Consider the following 20,644-nt stretch of genomic DNA (forward strand, 5'->3'; position numbering starts at 1 on the left):
AATTTTTAATTAAATTGAAATTTGTAATTCCTATTTTTAAATTGGAATTTTAATAATTATCTCAATAGCTTATTGAGATAGTTTAGATTCACATGCAGTTTTAAGAAATAATACAGAGAGACCCTGACAGTTTGACCAATTTTCATCATAGTAATGTTTTGCAAAATCATAGAATAATATTACAGGATATTGACATTGATACAATCCACTGATTTTATTCAGATTTTCCAGTTTAACTTGGTTGTGAGGGTGTGTGTGTGTGAGTAAAGTTCAATGTAATTGTATCACCTATATAGGCTCGTGTATCCACCACTACAGTCCAGATACTGAACAGCTCAAATGTTACAAGTGCTATTTTACCATTTTTATAACCACACCCAACTCCTCTCCTTCCCTCCTTTCCCCACCCCCCACCTTGTCTCTAATCCCTGGCAATCACTAATCTGTCTTCCATTTCTGAAATTTTGTCACATCAAAAATGTTATGTAAATGAAATTGTATATTATGTAACTTTTTGACTTTTTTTCACTCAGTTTATCTTCTTGGTGATTCATCTAAGTTGTTGCATGTATCTATTGTTGGTTCCTTTTCATTACCGAGTAGTATTTCCTGGTATGTATGTGCCAGTTCATTTATCAGTCATCTGTTGAAGGATATCTGGGCAGATTGCGGTTTTTGGCTACTACAAGTCAAGCTGCTATGCACATTTGTGTGCAAAGATCTGGCTCAAGGAGAGCAAATGTGGTAAGTATAGTTGGAAATAAGATTAGGTGGTTAAGGATGTTGTTTAAAAAAGACAGATTTAGGGGTGCCTGGCTGGCTCAGTCAGTAGAGCATGTGACTTTTGATCTCGGGGTAGTGAGTTCAACCCCCACGTTGGGTATAGAGCTTACTTTTAAAAAAAAAGGCCGATTTAAAATGCAGTGGGAAGTATTTATTTATACATTTTATTTATTTATTTGAGAGAGAGAGAGAGAGAGCGCGGGAGCGCACGCACAAGAGGGGTGGAGGGTCAGAGGGGTGGAGGGTCAGAGGGAGAAGCAGACTCCCCACCGAGCAGGGAGCCCGATGCGGGACTCCAGGATCACGACCCGAGCCGAAGGCAGTCGCTCAACCGACTGAGCCACCCAGGCGCCCCACAGTGGGGGGTATTTAAACCTTGCATTTACCATAGCAGATAAAGGGCCACTGTTAGTTCCTTAGCAGGTGGAAGTATTTAAACCTTGTATTTACCATAGCAAATAAAGGGCCACTGTTCTTTCCTTAGCAGGTGCGAGTCCTGTTGTGATAATTCTGTTGGCAACATTGAAGCAACTAGATGCAGTAGTTCTCAGCCATGGCTGAACATTACACGCAGGTGGGGAGGTTTTATAAACCCTAATGCCTGGGCTGCACAACAGACCAATTAAATCAGACTCTCAGTGGATCTCAAGTATCCATAGTTTTCAAAAATTTCTCAGGCTAAACCAAGGTGTGGCACTGCTGGACTAGAGGTAGGTAATCTGATCATGAGGTGGCTCCTGTAGTCCAAGGTTGAAATGAAAAAGAATTTAGTCATGGGGAATGAGATAAATTGGATGGTTTGAAGGGAGAAATGTCAGTGTTCAATGGTGAAGAAGATACGGGGAAGAAAGCAAAGAATGGATTAAGATGTTCCCAAAGTTCTAGAATGAATTGTGGATTTGTGGACTATTTATGAGGAGATGTTTGGGAGGGCTTCAGCGGTCATAATTTATTTGCTTCGATGGTAATGTGTTCAGGTAGATTTTTTGGTTTTTTTTTTTTTTTTTTAGAGGCAGCTGGAAATTTTCATACTCAGAATTATCCATTTCCCCCATAGAAATCAAAGTTCCATTTTTACATTAAAAGCAAACTTTGATTCATCTTAGCAGACACCGAAGTTTCATTAAATGCTGCTGTTTGCAGTATCCTGAGGTGATAATATTGCTTGTCTTCTGTGATGAACAAGTTTCAAACCTGGATACTCACTGCCATAAACTGAAATGAAAGCACATCTTCATAATATATGAAATTAGTTATAGCTGTGCTGTGGGTCTGGCAATCAGGTATTCAAAACTTGGCAATAGCAAAGAAGAGCCAAGTGGCTTTCATAATGTATTTTTAAATGAAAGTCGTAAAGAAAACTCCATTTCATTAAGTGCTTGAAGAGAGCTTCTTGCAAATATATTCAGTTAGAGAAGCCCGGTTCCCAAGTGAGTCCTGCCACTCCACAGTAGGTGAGTTTATTTTCCACAGTGGCTGAGTTTGGTGCTATTGAGTTGTTTTTCTTGTCACCTTAGGCAAGCTTAATGGCTAATGGGATCGCTAATAGGACATACAGTCAGTTATGGGGTTCTAAACTAGCTTGGATTAGCTATGACTAAAATCAATTATCACAGTCCACTGGTCCACAGAAATCAGGGGTTCCTCTCATTTCTGTTCCTAGTGAACAGCTATACTCAGTCCCCACAAGGAGAAAAATATTACTAGCAAAATTGATGCTAATTAGCACCCACGTTGGCAGTCAGAGTAGAGACACTGAGAAGAAAATTTGCAAAATGAGGCAGGTTAAGGGCAGTAAAAATTTGTGTCACTAAAATTAGCCAAGTATAATAAATGCCTTTACAGTGATTTTCTGAAAACCCATATTCCTCACTTAATCAACACAATAAAGGGCTATTTTGTGAGTGATGTGATATAGGTTGTACATTCTGTTATTTATTCAATTATTTTTACTTCAAAATATCCAATATCGGCAAACTTTTGTTCAACCACCAAATGTTATTGGCTTGCTGTATATGTTTGCTATGACAAACACTTTCTCTAGTAGATTAGCGTTGGCAAGCATCAGCCAGTCAACAAAATTGGTCTTTTGCTCAGGAAAGTAGATAATAATTCCGTTGGCTGTCCCTTAAATTTCTACCTTTAGATATTCATTTCTTTAGCTTAGCACTTTGAGATTAAAAGAATTCAGTAGGAACAATATACCTTTTCAATTATTTACAACTTAGTGTGAGTGAATTTTAGATCATTACTTGAGTGGAGAAAGGTTGGAAGAATATAGGAACCATAAAAGAGACTCAAAAAATACAAAATATTTACAAAAGGACATTTCCATGCTTACTGCATAATTTGGATATCACTTGAGTTTAATACTTTTACCTTGTTTCTTATGGCATCATTTCCAAGACAAAATATTACTTGTAGTAAAAAGATTGTGTTTTATTCCAACTAAATCGATACTGAGGTGGACAGCTTCATTGAAAACTGATTTTATTTTGGAAAAGCCGTATAATTTAGCTTCTGCAATTTATAACTGACATGCTAGGAAGGACTGATGTCTAAATTCAATCAAATATTTGTGTTATCATTTTTCTTTGAAGATGGAATTGTCAATGGAATAATACTGGACTAGGCAGCTGGTGTGACAGCAAACATTTCATGGGAATCATTGATTGTGGCGATGTCCTTTATTGACATGCCTGTGCTTTCCTATTAAACAGTAGTGTAAAAGGTAAGATGCTGGCAGGGATTAAGAAATAGTTTAAACTGGCTGATTAAACTTCACTGATAACTCTATGAGCACAATTTCAAACACAATTTTTATACACAATACTTTTACTACTGCTCTGGCCAGCAGGCTCTTAAGCAATTCTCTTCCCTCTCCATGAATGAGTTCTGTGCCTTTCATAAACATTCTTTACACCTCTGCAGAAAGGCAAAAGCAAACACAAAATAACAACCAGAACAACAAAAATCTGCTTCTGATAATATTATATCCATTATAGAAGAACATGGTAATACTTTTATGATTGTAGAGCACTTCAGAGTTTATAAGCTATTTTCATAAACATCTTGTGAGGTAACCAAAATAGATATCATTATCTGGAAACTAAATTTGCATATCTAGCCAAGTATGGGACTGGAATCAGAATACCATATTTTCTGACTGTTAATAGTGATGAAAGGCCAGTGCCTATTTCATATTTGAGTTTCATAAGTGCCTGTAGCTATACGATTGCATTTAACACAGGCACATTTATTCTAAAGACACCACGAAAAGAACTACAGACCAATATCCCTGATTAACATAGATGCAAAAATTCTCAATAAAATACTAGCAAATCAAATTTAACAATACATTAAAAAATCACCATGATCAAGTGGGATTGATTCCTGGGCTGCAAGGGTGGTTCAATATTCACAAATCAATCAATATGATATATCATATCAATAAGAGAAAGGATGAGAACCATATGAAAAAGCATTTGACAAAGTACAACATCCATTCATGATAGAAAACCTCAACAAAGTAGGTTTAGAGGGAACACACCTCAACATAATAAAGGCCATCTATGAAAAACCCACAGCTAATCTCATCCCTGATGGGAAAAAAAAAAAAAAAAAAAAACAGAGCTTTTCCCCTAAGGTCAGGAAGAAGACAAGGATGTCCACTCTTAGCACTTTTATTCAACATACTACTGAAAGTCCTAGCTGCATGAATCCAACAACAAAAAGAAATAAAAGACATTCAAATCAGAAAGGAAGAAGTGAAAATCACTATTTGCTGGTGACATGATACTATGTAGAAAACCTGAAAGACTCCACCAACAAACTGCTAGAACTGATAAATAAATTCAGTAAAGTCACAGGATACAAAATCAATGTACAGAAATCTGCTGCATTTCTATACACCAATAATGTAGCAGCAGAAAGAGAAGTTAAGAAAAAAATCCCATTTACAACTGCACCCAAAACAATAAAATACCTAAGAATAAACTTAACCAAAGAGGAGAAATACCTTTGTTTTGAAAACTACAAAACACTGATGAAAGAAATTGAAGGTGACACAAACAAATGGAAGACATTCAATGCTCAAGAATTGGAAGAAAAACATTGTTAAAATGTCTATACTACCAAAGCATTCTACATATTTAATGCAATCCCTATCAAAATACCAAAAGTATTTTTTCACAGAACTAGAACCAACAATCCTAAAATTTGTATGGAACTACAAAAGCCAAAGCAGCTTTGAAACACAAAAGCAAAGCTGGAGGCATGACAATTCCAGACTTCAAGTTATATTACAAAGCTCTGGTAATTAAAACAATATGGTATTGGCACAAGAATAGACACATAGACCAATAGAACAGAATAGAATATCCAGATAAACCCATGATTATATGGTCAATTAATCTTTGATAAAGCAGGAAAGAATATCCAATGGGAAAAGTCTCTTCAACAAATGGTGTTGGGAAAACTGGACAGCAACATGCAAAACAATGAAACTGGACCACTTTCTTATACCATACACAAAAATAAATTCAAAATGGATTAAAGACATAAATGTGAGATCTGAAACCATAAAAATCCTAGAAGAGAATGCAGACAGTAACTTCTTTGACATTAATCATAGCAACTTCTTTCTAGACGTGTTTCCTGAGGCAAGGGAAACAAAAGCAAAAATAAACTATTGGGACTACATCAAAACAAAAAGTTTCTGCACAGCAAAGGAAACAATCAACAAAACTAAAGGTTAACCTACTGAAGGGGAGAAAATATTTGCAAATGACATATCCAATAAAGAGTTAGTATCCAAAATATATAAAGAACTGATACAACTCAATACACCCAAACCAAATAATCCAGTTAAAAAAATGGGCAGGAGATATGAACAGACATTTCTCCATGAAACATATACAGATGGCCAACAGACACATGCAAAGATGCTCATCATCACTCATCATCAGGGAAATGCAAATCAAAACTTCAATGAGATATCACCTCACACCTGTCATAATGGTTAAAGTAAAAAACATAAGAAACAACAGGTGGTGGCAAGGATGTGGAAAAAAAGGCACCGTCATGCCCTGTTGGTGGGAATGCAAACTGGTGAGGCCACTGTGGAAAAGAATATGGAGGTTCCTCAAAAAGTTAAAAATAGAACTACCTTATGATCCAGTAATCACACTACTAGGTATTTACCCAAAGAATATAAGAACACTAATTCAAAGGGATACGTACACCCCTATGTTTATAGCAGCATTATTTGCAATAGCCAAATTATGGTAATAGCCTGTCGATCAATAGGTGAATGGATAAAGATGAAATGATCTATTTATCTATCTACCTACCTACCTACCTACTGATCAACCACTTCATACATACATTAAATGGAATATTATTCAGCCATAAAAAAGAATGAAATCTTGCCATTTGCAACAATAAAGATGGAGCTAGAGAATACAATGTTAAGGGAAATAAGTCAGAGAAAGACAAATAACATGATTTCACTCGTGTGGAATTTAAGAAACAATACAAACTAACAAAGGGAAAATAATAGAGAGAGAGAGAGAAAGAGATCAAAAAATAGACTCTTAATTATAGAGAACAAACTGATGGTTACCAGAGGGTGGAGGATTAGGGGATGCATTAGAGAGGTGATGAGGATTAAGGAGTGCACTTATCATGAGGAGCATTGGGTGATGTATGGAAGTGTTGAATTACTGTGTTCCACACCTGAAACTAATATAACACTATGTTAACTAACTGGAATTAAAATAAAAACTTAAAGCATAGGCACATTTAATTTGGCTGTTGGTATAAACAAACGAATAAATAAGAAAAAGAGCTATAACAGGTTATACAATTTATGATATTCTGCCTGTCATTTTATTTAATGAGCTTCTGGCCAAATAAATCTAAGAGCATAGACGTGGATCTCCCCTTCCCTTGGTCAGTCTCAATTTCCATGTGCTTCTCATCAGATGAGAACCTCACTGTACTGAATAATAAAGATACCTATTTTTTATACTGTTTGACCCTCAGATTTAAGCCATTCTGGTGTTCAACTGAAGAGACAGTAACAAAGAAAAAATGCTCTGTGTGGACTTATTAGAGAATTTGTATCTATCTCTAAATGATATGGACTATAAATTTCTTGTTTATTTGGTTTTGACACCAGTTGCTGAATTTAGATCATAAAACTCTGATGTTAGCCCAATTCCAGGGTGACTTTCTTATCTCTTGGTTTTTATTAGTTAAAATATTTCTAGTTTAGTAACCTTGAAGCATGTGATTTTATCCAGGTGCATCACTACCTGGCATAGGACAGATGCTAAATAAATTATTGCTTAGGATAAATGCTAAAAGTATACTGGAATTTAGGGTATTAGCTGGGTCATCATGATGATAACAAAGGAAGAAAAAGGGACAGTAGCAGCAGATAAAGGAATTTGAGCCATTATTTCTGAAAGTCCTAGGAGGAAATCTGCAAAGTGACATACGTGGAGATTGATCTTCATGGAAAGACCTATAACAATGGAGGATGGAAAGGGTAAACTGAAGGTTAAAAGGTCAGCAAAAATGGATTAGGAAATGTCAGGTTATAACCGGGTCCTTAGAAAGAATAGAAAAAATGAGAGAGAGAGAGAAAGAGAGAGACAGGATTTTCAGTTTGGGCAGATATTTACCAAGAGGGGATATGAATAAAGTTCTCAAGATGTTTATGGAAATATGGACCTATTGTTTATTTTATTTTTTTATTGAAATAAAAAATAAATATGAATATATTCTCCAAATGATTCAGTAGTAATACTTGAAATTATAAATGATTAATTACAGTTGAATTACTTCTCCATAAAACAGGCAGGATATTTACAGGATTCAAAAGACCAAATGATTATTTTAGAGTAAGTTTTGGGTGGCTTTAGTCTAATTAAATGAAGGAAATCAGATACTGATAGAAGCTATTGGTAAAATGAAAATATATTCTTCAAGAAGTAGAGAAGGGAAAGTCTGTGTAACTTCATGTATTTGAATCTATGCCAATGTCTTACAAGCTTGAGCTTTAGGCGAGTTACTAAACTCCTCTAAATGTCACTTTGCTAGTCTAAAATAGATATATTTATTTTTGCCTTGTAATTTTGTAGTGAAGGATAGATGACATAATAAATCTAAAGCCCAGCTTAACACCTGACCCATATTCAGTGCTCTAAATATGACACAGTGGCTACAATAATGGTGTCACCATGGCCCCAAAATAGTTCCTGAGCATGAACTAAATTCTAATTGATTTCCATTCCTGTGCCAAGGTCTCTTGTAGTTAGAGGATTTCTGCCATGTGAGACCAGTACTCCCTTCCCCCCAATGTCTTTTTTGAGAACTTCTGCATACATATGGGCCATATATGTGATAGCTCTCCCTTTAATTTTACTAGCATTAATCTTGATTATGTTCTTAATTTTGCCTGGCTGTAATAATAAACTTCTCTCATCCACCCACCCTCTGCTTTTAGGCTCCTTCTCTTCTAGAAGAATATGACTCATCTTCCCCTCTCTCAAACTTCAGCATTTCTCTGTCATCCTCACTCTCAGCTCTTGAACTTGCTTCTTACTTTGCTAAAGAATTTAAGGCAAATAATAATAATAATGGCAAAATACCCAAAGATTAGCACATTCATATTTATTTGCCCGCTCTCATCTGTTTCCATGAATTTGGCGTTTTCGTCTGGTGGTAGTGAATGAGCTCTCCTTGTTCCAATCTCAAACTAATCCTTCAGTCTGAGCATGAGCTCCTGCCCACTTCAGTCAGCTCAAGGTCAACTTTCTAGCAGTTCTCTCCTCTAGCATCATTATTTCTTTCCTCTCTTCTGGATCAATTATATTAGCAGACAAATGTGCTATTGTTTTTCCCATATTAAAAAGTTATCATGATTCTCTTCTTCTGGCTATTTCTTCATGTTTAAGCTCATGCTTGTAGCAAAATTCTTTACAAGAGTTGCCTGTATTTACCATCCAAATTTTTCTTCTCCTTTCCTTTTTAAAGCCTATCGAAGTTAGTTATCTGTCACCTTTTAAAACCAGTTTTGTCAATTTGATCAGTGACCTACATGTTGATAGATATATTGGTCCTTGTCTTAACAGAAGATGCCAACCAATGACATATTGGTTGGTCACTCTCCTTTCTTTCCCTCCTCTGGATTTTAGGTTGTAAACTTGCTCATAGATTCCTCCTTCTTAGCTTCCTTTTCTGGTTTTCCTTCCCTGATCCTTTAATGTCACATTGGTCCAGGTGCATGTTAATAAATGTGTAATGTTTCCATTTGTCTTCTGATTTATATTCACTTCTTTGTTAATTTCATCCACTCTAATGGCTGTACTTATTGTGTATTTGTTCTCAAACACTTATTTCCATGGTGTACCACTCTGCTGACCTGCAGACAAATATCCATCTGCCTACTTTACCATCTCCTCTTGGATGTCTAGTAGACATCTCCAACTCAACATGTCCAATACTAAACCAAATCCTTCCTCCACCACTCAAAACTCTGCTTCTCTCACAAACTTTTTAATCACTGTCAGTGAGTATTCCATCTTTCCAGAAGATCAGACCAGTAATTCTATGGCCTCTTCTTTCACACTTGGTAATAGCCCAAATTCACAGGATTTTTAGAAAGGCTCTATTTGATCTGGCCTCTCCTATCCTACATCCTCTTCGACTACTCTTGCTTACTGACTCTGTTCCTATCAAACTGACTTCACTGAAAACCTCTCACAGAGAGTCTTCACACTTCCCCCTTCCTGGAATTGCTTTTACCTTTCCACGCTTTTCTCCTCCTTCAAAGTCTTGGCTCACATGTCACTTTCTCAGTGAGGCCTGCTTTGACCATCTTATTTGTAACCGTGCCACCCCATCTCCAACATTCCCCATCCCTCTTATTCTGCACCATTTAATTTTATATTCTGGAACCTATCATTTTGGAATATATCCATGGAAATTTATTTATTACACGTTTTTTTTTTTTTTTTTTTTTTTTAATTTCTGGGTCCTTCAATTAGCACATAAGCTCTTTAAGACCTGGATATTTTTCTCTTTTGTTTTCAGACAACTAGAAGTGTGCTTGAAACACATAGTAGTTGTTCAATAAAAAATTGTTGAGCAAACAAACTAGTGGTTCAAAAAACATTTTTTAATGTTATTGAAAAGTAAATAATGGTAGAGCAGAGAGCAGTTGTATACTGACTATGCATCTGTATGCATTGAAGACTTGAAGGTGTTTTGAGTTTGTGTAGAGAGAAATCTGTACAAACTTCCATTTCTCATAGCATCTAATATTTATAAAATGTAACTTCTGGAAACATTACACATTTATTAACATGCATTCTGCCTCAAAGTATTTTTATTTCATGATGTAAAATATACCAACACTTATTCTTGAAGCCCTTCCTATGGAACTTAAAGAATTCCATTTGGATTAAGTTTTTAATTCCAAAGCTACTATGATTTCAACACAAATTCTAATCTAATTCTACATACATACATACCTACATACATACAAGACTGAATATTAGAACATTGGAAACTTGTCCTAGAAAAACTTTAAATACCATAAGCCGTAAAATGCATTCCTATGCCATACCTATCCATTTAAAAATTTTAAAATATTATACTATATATAATAATTTTTTAAAGTATATGCCAGGCAGATACGTGTTAGTCTGTTTTTAAGATGAGAGATCACTAAAGTAGAGAAACTGAGATTTAAAAGCCCACAACATTCTTTTGAGAAAAAAACTAGGAATAGTGTAACTAAAAGTGAAAGAGTATGTTCTCACATACCAGTAATAAAGCACGGGCATTGTCATAGGCAGAGGTAAATGCTGGGATTCAGCTAGCAGTGTTAATTCAGTTATTAAAAAGAAAATAAGATAATATATAGATTTTAAATTCTGAGATTCTATTTACTTATCAATCTTTTTCCTGAAACAAGAGTCATTAAGTTATTTTTACTAATGATTTTAAACATACCTAGGTATTTTGATCCTTTCATTCACCATTGACAATTTCATCAAATATGCCAGATTCCAACATTTTTTATTCCTCTTCAAAATAAACAAATAGACCAAACCCTCTTCCTGTGTTTGTGAATAGTCACTTTTCAGGCTATGCATTTTCAGGGTATCTCATCTCTTCCCAACTTGGCTTATTATAACTTATCTGTTTCTTCTTCAAGGATCCTTTTTCCCCCACTTCTGATGTTTTCTGCCATGCTTAGGGATACGGATTACTGTAATACTCTTCTTTTATTTATTTTGTCCCACAGAAGCTGGAACAATTTATATGGTTGGTAAATTGGGAAAGAAAGGCAGGGCAGGCCCAGCCCAATTTCTTTCTTCTTTCTCCTGAGAAGCAAGTGTTCCCTTCTATTCCTCCAGAGGGGGCTCTTTCAGCCCTCCTACATAATTACCTTTGACTAGGTCAGTAAGTTTGCCTATTAGCAATGGTGTACCAAGGTGGAGGGAAGTGGGGGTAAAAGAAGGTAGGAATTCTATATTACTGACATGGTTTAAGATTGCTAATGATTGGTGATGAACAAAAAGCAGACCACAGTTTAGTCTATTGTAAAATTGTTTCTAAAGTCTCTATAGACATTCTACCCCCTTATTCTGTCCACGTGGGATGGGCCGTTCCCTCTGCCTTGGCAGGCTCCAATCTGCTAGTCACTGAACTACATACCTCAGCTAGTCTTTATCAATAGTAGCAATAATAACAATTTAGCTTTCACTTTAAATGCCTTACTCCTTTTCCTATATCTCATTTTGTTCAGAATCAGGCAAGAAAGACAGATGCTCTTCATTAGGCCCCTTCAAAGACTAACCCTGCTCTCATCCTACAATGAGCTTTGCTTCATATGTGAGTGTCATTCATATTTAGCAAAACCATTGCTTAAACATATACACTTCCTGCCTCAGGTGTGTGTCACACAGAAAACTTTTATCTGGACTAAAGAAGCAACGCTAGGGGTGTGGAACTGAGTTTTCTTTGGAGAACATTAATCATCTCATGTTGATATCATGTCATTAACAAAGCTATTACTCATATTCTATGTACCAAGGATACAAGTCAAATGGCAAAAGGAAATTTCAATAAATAAAAGGAAATGTTAAATAATTAAGAGTTCATCAGGGTCATGATGCTTGAACATATCAGAACAATGGGTGTTTTGCTGCATGAGAGAAATCTTGGCTAGCATTTTATAGGCTGCATATAGGCTTTCATGAATTCATGGAGGCAAAAATTAATCTTCAGTCTTCTCTAAAATAAGAAGTCCTTTAAAGAATAAATGTTCCCTCTATTGTTTGGTCCTTTTATATTTTTTCAGGATAAACTATTAGAATCATTGATACTGTGAAAAATTATACAGTATATAGATTTACAAATTAGTAGAATGACATAAAGATGAAAATAAGTAGTTTGTTACTTTCTTTCTCAGTACAGCTGCATTTGATATATATGACAGCCGAAAGAGACTGTTTTATCTAGGAAATAATTTCTGAAATCTTTAACAGATGAAAATAATGTTGTTAAGAGCAACTGATTAATCTGTGCTATCCAAGTATCACATAAGAACAAACTATTCGCCTGGGTGGCTTAGTCGTTAAGCGTCTGCCTTTGGCTCAGGTCATGATCGCAGGGTCCTGGGATCGAGCCCCGCATCGGGCTCCCTGCTCGGCGGGAGGCCTGCTTCTCCCTCTCCCACTGCCCCTGCTTGTGTTCCTGCTCTCGCTATCTCTCTCTCTCTGTCAAATAAACAAATAAAATCTTAAAAAAAAAAAGCAAAAAAACCCCAAACTACTCATATAATGATATACTTAATAACAATATTATTTTTAACCTTTATTGAACATATACTGTGTGCTAGGCACTTTGCTGAGAACTTATATTAGAGCTTTTTTAGTTTGAAAACTCACAATCTTTACTCTTTTCTAACATTTTGTTCAGGGCTCTCAAACTGCATTTTTATGTGGCTTTATACTTATGTGTTTTTATGTCTTTTTCTCACCATACTCTACTGTCCTCATGTATTGGTATAATTTTTGAATCACTATTGTATCCATGTAGCTTGACACATAATAAACCATCAACCAGCACATTATGTATTTCAACCAACCTATTGATTTCAAACATTCTTGATTAGAAATGAGAGGGAAGAAGTTGGATGATCTATGTCATTTTCTAAAAAAAGGACCTAGGAATCTACTTGGGGAGATGTCTGGGTATGAGAGCAATATATACAGCCAGCCAGATATGAATTAATGACCCTATAATTATTGCAGTTACTTCTACCACATTTTTACTCTCCCTGAGACTATGAGGTAGATTTATTGTGAAATCTTGTTTGGGAGCTGCTACAACTTGACAGCTAGATACATTATGTGGACCAGAGTATCACCTAATATAAGGTGAATCAATAAAGTTCAAATAAAGTCATCGACAATGCTGATCCATCTAACAATTATATGGCATTGCACTACACTTTCCTGACAGGCTTATGCTTTTACACCCCATTAAAACATGCGAAGTAACTCTAAAAGTACTTCCAAATAAACTACAAAATAGACTATGCCAGATATACTGGGTGCTTTTTTACAGATATCAGTTTAATAGTCCATTTTCCACTCTTGACTGTGAGAATATGATAATATTTTATGGATGACCCCTCAAATCTGTAAAAATGTTGTTGTAGGTTTTTGAATGTCATATATTTCCTGTGGCATAACTCTTGTCTTCTTTTAGTTCTTAATTTCCCTGCCTTAAAAATCTAGAAAAAAACCCTTCAAACTTTGTATACCAAGCAACTTCTAATAAAAATGCAGCTTCCAATTATGTGCTTTGGTTTTCTTTGGAAACACAAAGGAAAAGATATTTTTGCTTAGTCAAGAGTATATCCTGCATAATATTCCACAGTTTGGCTATTGTGGACATTGCTGCTATAAACATTGGGGTGCACGTACCCCTTCGGGTCCCTACATTTGTATCTTTGTGGTAAATACCCAGTAGTGCAATTGCTGGATCGAATGGTAGCTCAGATCTTGCCATTTGCAACGATGTGGATGGAACTGGAGGGTGTTATGCTTAGTGAAATAAGTCAATCAGAGAAAGACGTGTATCATATGACCTCACTAATATGAGGAATTCTTAATCTTAGGAAACAAACGAGTGTTACTGGAGTGATTGGGGGTGGGAGGGATGGGGTGGCTGGGTGATAGACATTGGGGAGGGTATGTGCTACGGTGAGCGCTGTGAATTGTGCAAGACTGTTGGATCACAGATCTGTACTTCTGAAACAAATAACGCAACATATTTTAAGAAAAAAGAAAAAGAAGAAGATAGCAGGAGAGGAAGAATGAAGGGGAGTAAGTCAGAGGGGGAGACGAACCATGAGAGATGATGGACTCTGAAAAACAAACTGAGGGTTCTAGAGGGGAGGGTGGGGGGGATGGGTTAGCCTGGTGATGGGTATTAAAGAGGGCACATTCTGCATGGAGCACTGGGTGTTATGAACAAACAATGAATCATGGAACACTACATCAAAAACTAATGATGTAATATATGGTGATTAACATAACAATAAAAAAATAAAAAAAAAGAGTATATCCTGACACATTCCAAAAAGAGGTGAAGTGAGTAAATAAAAAAAACATGACTTCACATGTATAAAAAGAAACACTTACTATTCAAATATAATCTGGTTAATATGGTTTTTAAAAATTTTTTTTGATGATTCTAGTATTTTACAAATATCTCTGAGTTACACTAAAATAAAGAGTAGGCCAAACACTTCGGTTTTACCTTGCCAACAAGGCACTTGGAGAAGCATCCAGCCTTTCCTTTGAAGTCCTTAATCCAATCCCTGGTGGGTTGTCAGATGTCTCAAAGCAATAGGGGGCACCACCCTGTAGCTCAAATGTGTTTGGATACCAAATCCTAAGCTTATCTAATTCTCTGTTGGTGTTATAATTTTTAGATGCACTGTGTATCTTTTCCAGTAACACAAATCACACTCCTACAGGTGCCAGGTTTTGAGAATCTGCAAACCGACAAACTAGACCTGTCATAACAATTCCTTAAATAAAGAAGCTACCTCATATTCCACTCCCCAAATATACCAGAATATTGTAGTCCTGGGGTCACAGCTGGCTGCTTGTGCTTGTCTGACGTGGTTGGCTCAGAGGTATGGAGGAGGTGCTTGCTATGTTGCCTCACTCTAGGTATGAAAAGAAAAAAAAATTACCTGGTTTTTATCAAAGAGACTTTGAATATTGTTCCTCCTGAGAAGGCTGCTAGCTACTGTCCTTTCATGCTGACCCTTTATCCTGAAACACATTCTAAAGCCTTTAAAACTCACTGATGATTTGATGAGCAGCTCAGTCACAGTATTTTCTGTAACAGGCATCTCAGCTTGAAACTGAGGTTTATTCACCCTAAGATTTATATGAAGGAACAAGGTGCCTCCTGAGAGAGAACTCGTACTAAGGATATTGTGATACAGAGTTTTGTTTCAAGAATGGTGGGTCCGCATCAGAGAAAAAGGGTCATAGCTCTGCCTTGGTTAATCCCTCAACCCAGCTGCCGGAGACATATACTTCAGTCCTTAGGCAAGTCCATGAGAAATGAAAGATGAGTTTCAAAAAAAAAATGTCCTTTGTTCTTTCCAGTATTATCTACTCAAGAAATTGAGCGCATATCTGTTGGGTATGTCATTGCCAGCAGCTTCTAAACATTGGAAAGAGAAAACATTGATTTCTGCAATAACACAAGGCAAACATTGGTGCCCTTAATATCGGGCATTGGCAGCTCCTCTATGAAAATCAGTGGAAACAACCCTTTTGCAGAAGACTTGGTATCAGTGCTTTGGCTACTACCATAGGCAGCAAGAGTGTATTCTTTGACAGAGTTCAATAAGGACTTGTCACCTTTGGTAGGTTCCTTCCACCTTTGGTAGATTCATGTCATCATTGGTGAACATCCACACATGGATCCTATTTTTGTCATTGAGAGTAACAAGAGACATGGAGTTATAGGAAATGGGCTAAGATGATTGTCCCGTGAAATACATTTGCAATACAGGCTTGGAGATTTAGAACAATTACCTGGCAGGAAGCTGAAGATATCTCACATTTTGTAATATGTAGAGGAGAAATACAGTGAGTGGTTTTAATTATTATGATGTTGTTATTCTTCTTCCAGAAAGGCTGGGGTATGTGTACAGTATAAATGTGGTTATTTAAAATATTTTAAGGCAAGAGTTATGTTGGATATAGAGCTGTTGACTCAGTAGGCATATGGCCTGGGCTTAGGATGTGCCCTCAAATAGAAAAAATGTGACATTCTCAGAGACCCTTCATGCTCATTCCTTAGATAAGAATAGATGTGTTGAGTGGCTGCTATGGGCCAAGCATGAGGACCACAGAGAACAAAACAAAGGCCCCATTCTCAGAAAGTTTGTACTCTATTGGAGGAGACAGGCAACAAACAATTTAATATGAAACAATTTAATATGAAAACAAAAAATTATATATTGAAAAGTATTATGAAGAATAACAAGAATAAGTTATCAGAAAGTGACAGGTAATGCTATTTTTTTTAAAGATTTTATTTATTCTTTTTTTTTGAGAGAGAGAGAGAGAGCAAGAGGACACACAAGCGGGGGAGAGGGGCAGAGGGAGAAGCAGGCTCCCCGTTGAGCAGGGAGCCCGATGCGGTACTCAATCCCAGGACCCTGGGATCATGACCTGAGCTGACGGCAGACACTTAACCTACTGAGCCACCCAGGGACCCAGGTAATGCTATTTTAGATATGGTGGTCAGGGAAGACCACTTTGAGCAGGTGATCATGGTAAAAATCAGTGTGTGAGATTTAATAGTTTTTGTTCTTCATAAAGACTATGATTTTGCTGTAACTACTTTATATGTCTCTTTCTAATTCCCAAGACATTTGCATACTTTGAAAATTGAGTGCTGTTTCACAGTGGAACACATAAAACTATTGATTCATTTTCCTCTTGAATGCATGTAGTTTTTCCTCTCAGGTCTTTAGATAGGTAAGGTTTTATTCTACTTACACACAGGTCTCCATTTTTCCTAACTACGCTTAGGCATTCTGTCTTCTGTCCCATTTTATAATCTTATTTATCTAGAACTATCTATCCATGTCTATGTAGATATATATATTTCTATTCATATACTTGCAGTCTATATAAATCAGTATGGACATAAAGGCATGCTATTCTAGATTCAGATAAAGAGACAGACATGGACATTCATAGAGGTCAACAGCTAGAGTTTTCTATTAAGGTCTCTGGCTTCAGATGTGGTCTGACATCATGAAATTATGTCTTATGGTTGGAGAAGTCCCAAAATTATGATTTCACCTCTACAGAGTTTAACAAAGACTAACTCTGAGGAGGTGTGCTGATCATGCTGTCATTTCAGAAGTCCAGAGCAAATGCAGCTGGTGTTTGTTCTGAAGCCAGAGTCAAAGAAGAGCAAGTCTACCTTAGTGAGAATATTCCCTTTTAATTGGGTGTCTATAGACACAGATTTTATAATTTCTCAGCATAATTCTTTATTTTAATATTTATCTTCATTGTGATAGAACGAGAATATGGTTTTTAACTTAGGTATTCACACTTTAAACAAACAAATGTTGGGGCACCTGGGTGGCTCAGTCGTTAAGCGTCTGCCTTCGGCTCAGGTCATGATCCCAGGATCCTGGGATCGAGCCCTGCATCGGGCTCCCTGCTCTGCGGGGAGTCTGCTTCTCCCTCTCCCACTCCCCCTGCTTGTGTTCTCTCTCTCGCTGAGTCTCTCTCTGTCAAATAAATAAATAAAATCTTTAAAAAAATAAACACACAAATGTTAAGTGGACGGGGCTCAGATCTATTTGTATACATCTTAAAGAAGAAAACAAATGGGTGACATTGTTCCAGTTCTCTAGAGGCTTAATATGCATTTGTTGATACAAGACATACAGAATAAAAACAAATAAATAAACATGAAAATAGAAGAAATAAATGGAAATGCAGGAACCATGGTGACAAGATAGAACAAGCTAGAATAAGTGCTAAGGGAGAATTATTGGTATAGACTGTGCCTACAGTGATCACAAAGTGTAGTTAAGAAAGCTTTGGCAAATAAATGAGAACTAGAGTCAAAATCTCAAGAGTTTATTTTGGGAGATGGAAAGCCACTGATGGGTGTTGATTGGAGGAAGTGGACAAGAATGTTTTAGAAAGTAATACCATGCAGTGAAATGGAGAGTAGTTTAGAAGGGAGAGAGATGATCAGATAATATTATATTTTAAACATTATCTTGACATTGAAATTAGTTAATTTGGTGGGAAGTTCTATGTTTAGGCTTAACTAGGCAGAAATTGGTTTTTATAATACTGCACTCATTTTCTACGAACACCAATATTACTGCAATTCTTTTCAATTATTTTATTTCCTAAGAGGATTGTAAGTTGCATAAATTAAATGCATAAACTAATTCCTTTCAAAAATGAGGAGAGTGCTTTGAAAATTAGATATATGGTGCCAATGGGGAATAAAAGCAAATGTACAGACAAAGGCCACAGGGAAGGAAAATAGTCAGATAATAGAGTGAAGACAAGGTTGGCAATCTTAGTAAAAATGAAACAACAGATGGGGTATAATTTTTGTGAATCCTCACACAGATGGTTCACCAGATGGATTCTGCCGGGTTCATACAGCTTATGTGTATTTTTCAGCTGCTTATCATGATAGGCAAGGCCACTTCTGTGCAGGCAAAATCTTTGCTTGGTTCGGATTATTGAAATATAACACTGGAATAAATTGGTAGTTGGCAACGTAATATAAAATGTTTTTATTAACTGCCATTTCTAATTAGACAGATACATGTAGATAATGTTATTTTAAAGACATTGGAATTCAGAAAGAACTCACAGGTCATGGCTTATAAAATGCTGTTCCGGGACTTTATGTAGGTTTAGAAGATTTGGGGTGTTTAATTCAAACTTTGGCTATCATTTCAGACTATTATCTTTCAGAACTTTATTTTTAAAAATAATTTCCTCTGAAATAACAGTAACAAAATATATTTAATTTAACAAGGTTATAACTGAAGAATGATTTAAGTAAAGCAAGAAAATATCTCTTTGTAAATTAAATTCAATCTGTAATTGGCACTCAGTGTAACATCCTGCACTTTGGTTGATATTTATACTAGTAAATGTCTAGTAAAAATACTATTAAATATCTTAGTAAGTGATGAAAGTCACTATCTTTAGCAAACTGCTATGGTGTGTGTATATGTATTAATTTTGAAATAAAGATTCGTTACAATTCAGAACCATTTTCATTGACTAATAGGACTTCTTAGAAGGAACTTCCCTTAAATAAAATGGAGAATCAAGAATGAACTATTTAAACACTTAGGCTTTCAAATAATTGCTTTTCAATAAGATGTATTTCTTTAGATTTTTGGTACAAACAGGGCTCTATTTTATTTGGGGCTTGCTCTTTCCACTGTTACAAGATGAGATCTTAATTCAATGTGATTTTAAATTCTAGCAGGAGGGATTTTTCTTATTGTAGCTATTGTAAGGCATCGATTTGTAACATGAAAGCATCTGATCTGTCTGGAGACACTACATAAGGCTGGACAGCAGGAACTCCAGGATGTTTCAGATATAGTTCTCTTTAAAGACAAATATATCAATGGTAGAGCATTTTAAATAGAACATATACAGAGTTGTATTATTTTCCAAATACTGTTACATTAATTGTTTCATTGGAATCATATAGCAGTCCTTTGAGGTTGACATGGCAAATATAATCATCTCCATTTTAACAAATGATAAAACTGGAACTTGTGTAAAATGAAAGACTAATAAAAACTTGTACACTTAGTCAATGGAAGAGCCTGAACTCTGATTCACTGCTCTCCAGCAAATACTTACTAAGAGCCTATGGTGTGCCAAATAGATGTAGTTTGTGCTACTCTGCTGAGTCCTGACATGAAGTATTCAGAGTCAAGAACCCTAGACATTGTACCTATACATAAATGAACCAAACCACATTGAAGATTTTATTTATTCTTTCAATGATTAGTTTTTATGTTTAATAATAAGTACCACATTTTTTTTAGTTGGAATTTGAGGGTTCATAGGAAAGAGAGAAGGCATTTACTATCAAGGCACTTACAGTATATATTACAGCATAATATAATCACACTTATGTGCACTAAGTCCACCGGAGGGAGTTAAAGAAAGCATGAAGGCCAAAGTGACATTTCTGGTGATTCTTGAAGAAGCTGAAATAGCCATCAGAAACAGGATAAAGTCCTTCTGGAAAGAAAGAGTAACACTACAAAGTCAATACCTATAAGGATACACAAAGGTTTCAATATTGCTCATGCATCAAGTCTAAGCTGTGGAGTGGCAGAAGATGAGAATGGACAGGGAGGTAGCCCACAAATCATGACCATGTGACTGAGTCTGTGAGGAGATTAAGGTTTCAGTTCCTTAAGCAATGTAAAACTATTGGAAGTTTTGAATAGAGGTAAAGCTGGCAAAGTATGGTTATTAAAAATGATCATCCTGGACTACTTAAGGGAGATTTCAACAAAAACATAATGAGAGGAAATAATAGCATCTGAACTAGGCTAAAACAAGTGGGAATGAAAAATAATAGAAATATTGAGGTGTTTGAATTGCAAGGACTCAAGTGAGTGATTGCGTGTGGAAGGGGAAAAAAGGAAGGGTTGAGGGAAGGTGAAAGAGTATAAGATGACTCTCAGATTTTGAACTTGAACCTT

Source organism: Zalophus californianus, chromosome 2, assembly GCF_009762305.2.
Source record: "Zalophus californianus isolate mZalCal1 chromosome 2, mZalCal1.pri.v2, whole genome shotgun sequence".
Taxonomy (NCBI): Eukaryota; Metazoa; Chordata; class Mammalia; order Carnivora; family Otariidae; genus Zalophus; species Zalophus californianus.